Source organism: Notolabrus celidotus, unplaced genomic scaffold, assembly GCF_009762535.1.
Source record: "Notolabrus celidotus isolate fNotCel1 unplaced genomic scaffold, fNotCel1.pri scaffold_392_arrow_ctg1, whole genome shotgun sequence".
NCBI lineage: Eukaryota > Metazoa > Chordata > Actinopteri > Labriformes > Labridae > Notolabrus > Notolabrus celidotus.
The window spans coordinates 24,469-30,468 of record NW_023260210.1 but is presented as its reverse complement, the minus strand read 5'-3'; positions in this window follow the sequence as shown (position 1 = coordinate 30,468).

The window sequence follows — 6,000 nt, the reverse complement described above, 5'->3', positions numbered from 1 at the left end:
TGGTTTGGTTCTGGTTCTGTTTTCTTGAGTTTGGTTCTGGTTCTGTTAACTTGAGTTCTGGTTCGGTTCTGGTTCTGGTTCCGATTCTATTTGCTTGAGTTGGTTCTGGTTCTGTTTGCCTGAGTTTGGTTCTGGTTCTGTTTTCTTGAGTTTGGTTCTGGTTCTGTTTTCTTGAGTTCTGGTTCGGTTCTGGTTCGGTTCTGGTTCTGTCCTGGTTCGGTTCTGGTTCGGTTTGGTTCCTGTTCTGTTTGCTTGAGTTTAGTTCTGGTTCTAACCTTAATCCTAACCCTTACCCTAATCCTAAAGACTCTTCTGAAGTCTCTGGGAGCTTTAGCCCCGTCCCCGAGGACCTCATGGTGGCTCTTGATCCCAATAAGAGAATCTGTGTGATTGGTTAACGGCACCAAATGTCCGTCTGAGATGTACGATCACTTCTGAGTCTGAAAACCAACAAGACTGCAGCACTGTGCTGAATCTAAGGCCTCATACTGAGTCAAGAAACCAAAGGAGAGAAACATCAGATCTTACCTCTTGATACATTTTGTCTTTTTAACCGTCCTCACTTGACTTGAGTCTCAGCAGGGAGCTTTCTCCTCCTCCTCGCTGGTCGCTGGTGATGAAGAGTCTTCTGAGGTGACGATGATGAAGAGGAGGCTGAGAGCGTTTGACCACCAGCTGATGTTCTGCAGGTTAGACAGACTCAGAGTTAATTCATCTATGACAGTAAATCCTGACTCTGCTGTTACCATACAGAGTTCATAATGTGAAAATATTAAAGGTCCAGTGAGGAGTTTTTAACTTGTTATGAAACAGACTGAAATGAACAGGGATGAGTCTTTAAGACCTCCAAAAGAAAACAAGATTATTAGAGAAGATGTGACTGCTGTGAGGACTACAATATAAAAGGAATCATTTAGCCACAGGGGGGCGCCAAAGCCCATACAACCATCTATCTATCTATCTATCTATCTATCTATCTATCTATCTATCTATCTATCTATCTATCTATCTATCTATCTATCTATCTATCTATCTATCTATCTATCGAGAGAAAAATAACAATTCATACAAAATAAGAATATATTTTATTTTCTTATTTTTTAACTTCCTGTTAAGTGTCTTTGATTACCTAGAAAAGCGCTGTAAATGTTAGAAATTATTATTATAAAGTCATAAAATTACAAAAATAAAGTCAAAATATTGTGACAAAGTTTTTCATTTTATGAGAAGAAAGAATAAATATGATTTACAAAATTAAAGTTGTATATTAAGAAAATAAAGTCCCCACATGAGGAGATTATTATATTATGTTTAAGTGAATAAAGTCCCAACAGGATTTAAGTTTGTAAAGTATTCAGTGAGAATTATTTCAGAATGATATTTTGTCTTTAACCCTCCTGTTCTGTTCGTTTCTCTGGGACAGCAATAATGTTCCTGGGTCAATTTGACCCAGGGTTTATATTTAATGAACCAAAAGTGTCAGAACCCAAAAAATCCCAATAAACATATTTTTAATCTCATTATTAACTCCATTACTAACCATTTAAATCAATATTTAGTGCATTGGTGTTCCTTAAAGGGGACATATCACGCTTTTTTCATCAATATATATCGGTCTAAGAGGTCCCCAAAACATGTCTTTAAAGTTTATGCTCATAAAAACACTTTGAAATCAGATTCTGGTCTGCCTGAAAAGTCCTCTTCTTCATTCCTCATCAGAACACTCTGATTTCCCTCTGACCACGCCCCCTCAGGAAGTGGGTGTGGCCTCGGCTCTCCAGCACGTTGATCTAATGTTTACATGTTGGCTGAATATACACGGCTGCTCACAGACCCGCGTTACTTCAACCCTCTGAATCTGATCCAGAATCTGATCCTGAAGGAGAGGCGCCTGCAGCAAGACCTTTCTGAACCATTGGTCACAGATTTAGTGTTTCTTGTTGTTTTATTTGTCAGCATGTCGACGTGTGTCTTGGTACACAGCTACGAACATGTAGCTATGTGGCTATGCTAACTAGCGCTAGCACTTTTCCATGATAAATAAAAATCATCCACTAGATCTTCAAATCTGCAGACGTGGGGAGTCAAACCGACCTCTGCCAGAAAGGCAGCAGGACCTTTTCTGAAGGATTGGTCACAGATTTAGTGTTTCTTGTTGTTTTATTTGTCAGTATGTCGACGTGTGTCTTGGTACACGGCTACAGCTACAGCTACAGCTACAGCTACAGCTACAGCTACAGCTACAGCTACAGCTACAGCTACAGCTACAGCTATGAACATATAGCTATGTGGCTATGCTAATTAGCGCTAGCACTTATCCATGACAAATAAAAATCCTCCACTAGATCTTCAAATCTGCAGACGTGGGGAGTCAAACCGACCTTTGTGTTTATTAAGACAGCCTACAACTAGCATGCCTCCCTCCTAAGCTCCTTGTTAGCACACATGTGTGCAGGGAATGAAAAACGGAGGAGGGGTTGAGTTGTATTTTATACAGTCTATGGGCTGAACAAGCTCCGAGCTCTGACTCCTGTTACAGACCGGATATTGTTGTGACGTATGAAAAACACTGAAGTCTGAAACGGCTGGTTTCAGCACACATTTACAGAAAGGTGGAGAAATCAGAACAGGGGCAGAATGGATTCTTTTCATTCTCGGGGGGTTTGTAGACAGGGACACAGATTTCAGGTAAAGAACCATTAAAAAGTCAATTTTGCATGATATGTCACCTTTAATTCTCACAGATCATGGTTCAATGAGGATAACTCACTCATTTTTATGAACACAGTTACAAAGAAACATTTAGTATTTAACACTTCTGAACTCTTTTAGCATCCACTTTGACTGCCGGGTCAAATTGACCCACAGACAGTATCTATGCAATATAAACATGCAGGGGGGGAGGGGTTCCAAATGTGTGAAATGAGCCATTTTCATTGTATATGTTGTTTATGCTAGTTAATTTTTTAGATTTTTGAACTTTAAAAAGGGTCAATCTGACCCTGAAGATAACAGGAGGGTTAAAGAGGTCGTAGTATTGGGTTATGAACAGCCTAAGTGGTTTAGAGGGACATTCCTCATCAGGCGGGTTGCTGGCGTTGGTGTGAAGCTTGGGTGGAGTCTGTCTGAGAAACAGCGGCATACCTGCGCTGTGGTTTCTAAAAGAACTGGCTCTGAGTCAGTCTGCTGTTTGGGATGTTTCTGTATGTTTAACTCTTAACTCTTATACAAACAAACAAACAAACAAACAAACAAACAAACAGGAGATTAACATTTTGTTTTGTTTCATCTTAAAGCTACAAGGTACTGATGTATCAAAACTGTCTGACTGTATATTTAACATTTCAATTTAACATTTAGATTTAACATTTAACATTTAGATGTATATTTAACAATTAGATTTAATATTTCAATTTAACATTTCAATTTAACATTTAGATTTAACATTTCAATTTAACATTTAGATTTAACATTGAGATGTATATTTAGCTTTTAGATTTAACATTTAAATGTATATTTAGCATTTAGATTTAACATTTCAATTTCACATTTTGATTGAACATTTAACATTTAAATGTATATTTAGCATTTAGATTTAACATTTCAATTTCACATTTCGATTGAACATTTAACATTGAGATGTATATTTAGCATTTAAATTTAACATTTAAATGTATATTTAGCATTTAGATTTAACATTTCAAATTCACATTTCGATTGAACATTTAACATTTAGATGTATATTTAGCAATAAGATTCAACATTTCAATTTCACATTTAGATTGAACATTTTACATTTAGATGTATATTTAGCATTTAGATTTAACATTTAAATGTATATTTAGCATTTAGATTTAACACTTCAATTTCACATTTCGATTGAACATTTAACATTTAGATGTATATTTAGCATTTAAATTTAACATTTAAATGTATATTTAGCATTTAGATTTAACACTTCAATTTCACATTTCGATTGAACATTTAACATTTAGATGTATATTTAGCATTTAAATTTAACATTTAGATGTATATTTAGCATTTAAATTTAACATTTAAATGTATATTTAGCATTTAGATTTAACATTTCAATTTCACGTTTCGATTGAACATTTAACATTTAGATGTATATTTAGCATTTAGATTTAACATTTCAATTTAACATTTAGATTGAACATTCAACATTTAGATGTATATTTAGCAATAAGATTCAACATTCCAATTTAACATTTAGATTTAACATTTAGATGTATATTTAGCATTTAGATCTGCTATCTGCAAGTGTGCCAAAAACTTGAATAGGAAAAAGTTTCCTTTCTGTAAACTTTGAAAATATTATTTTATGGTATGAGGAAAAGAAGATGAGTAATCTGAAATAAACTGATAGTCATTGAATATTAAGACAAACAGAAAAGAAGCAGCACTTACTGTAATGTTAAATCTCAGCAGGTTGTTTATTTGATGTGCAGCCTCCTCTGAGTCCGGGCGTGTCAGTGAGAGAAAATGAAAGCATCTTGGTTTTCTCCTCCCTCAGAGTTCCTCATTCTTCTTGTTTCCAGTCAAAGATAAACTCAGAATAACAACAACAACAACAATCTGACTTCCTCTCTGTGAGACTTGATTTTCCTGTTCAGTGTTAAAGGCTTCAGGCTCCTTTCATCAGAGTATCAGTGATGAGAGAAAGATGTGAAAAAGGTGAATTCAGACCGTTCAAAATGCAGCAGCTCGGCTTTTAACTGGAACTAAAAGATGTTCCCACATCACTCCAATATTAGCATCCCTACACCGGCTCCCTGCTGGTTTTAGGATCGACTTTAAGATCCTTTTAATCAGGTTTAAAGCACAACATGGACTCGCCCTGAGCTTTTATCCCCCCATAAACCAGGACGCAGTCTGAGATCCTCTGGCAGTGCTCTGCTTGCTGTTCTAGTCTAGACTGAAAACTTAAGGGGACAGGGCTTTTACTGTCAGGGCCCCCAGACTGTGGAACAGCCTGGAGGAAATCAGACCTGCAGAGTCAGTCCCTCATTTTATTTCACTCCTCAAGACACACCTTTATTTTAATCTTTAACCTTTTATCTCTCTGCTGTTATTGTGTTTTTATTCTTTTTGTGAAGCACTTTGTTACTTGTATTGAAAAGTGCTATACAAATAAAGGTATTATTAAAGGTGACATATCCTGCAAAATCAACTTTTTAATGGTTCTCTCCCTGAAATCTGTGTCCCTGTCTACAAACCCCCTGAGAAGTCAAAGACTCCATTCTGCCCCTGTTCTGATTTCTCCACCTTTCTGTAAATGTGTGCTGAAACCAGCCGTTTCAGTTTTCAGTGTTTTTCATACGTCACAACGCCATCCGGTCTGTAACAGGAAGTCAGAGCTCGGAGCTTGTTCAGCCCATAGACTGTATAAAATACAACTCAACCCCTCCTCCGTTTTTCATTCCCTGCACACATGTGTGCTAACAAGGAGCTTAGGAGGGAGGCATGCTAGTTGTAGGCTGTCTTAATAAACACAAAGGTCGCTTTGACTCCCCACGTCTGCAGATTTGAAGATCTAGTGGATGATTTTTAGTTTTCATGGAAAAGTGCTAGCGCTAGTTAGCATAGCCACATAGCTACATGTTGGTAGCTGTGTACCAAGACACACGTCGACATGCTGACAATTAAAACAACAAGAAACACTAAATCTGTGACCAATGGTTCAGAAAGGTCCTGCTACAGGCGCCTCTCCGTCAGGATCAGATTCTGGATCAGATTCAGAGGGTTGAAGTAACGCGGGTCTGTGAGCAGCCGTGTATATTCAGCCAACATGGAAACATTAGATCAACGTGCTGGACGGCCAAGGCCACACCCACTTCCGGAGGGGGCGTGGTCAGAGAGCTCATTCTCATTTAAAGGCACAGACACAGAAAACAGCCTGTTCTGAGCAGGGCTGAAAAAGAGGGGTTTACAGGCAGACCAGAATCTGATTTCAAAGTGTTTTTATGAGCATAAACTTTA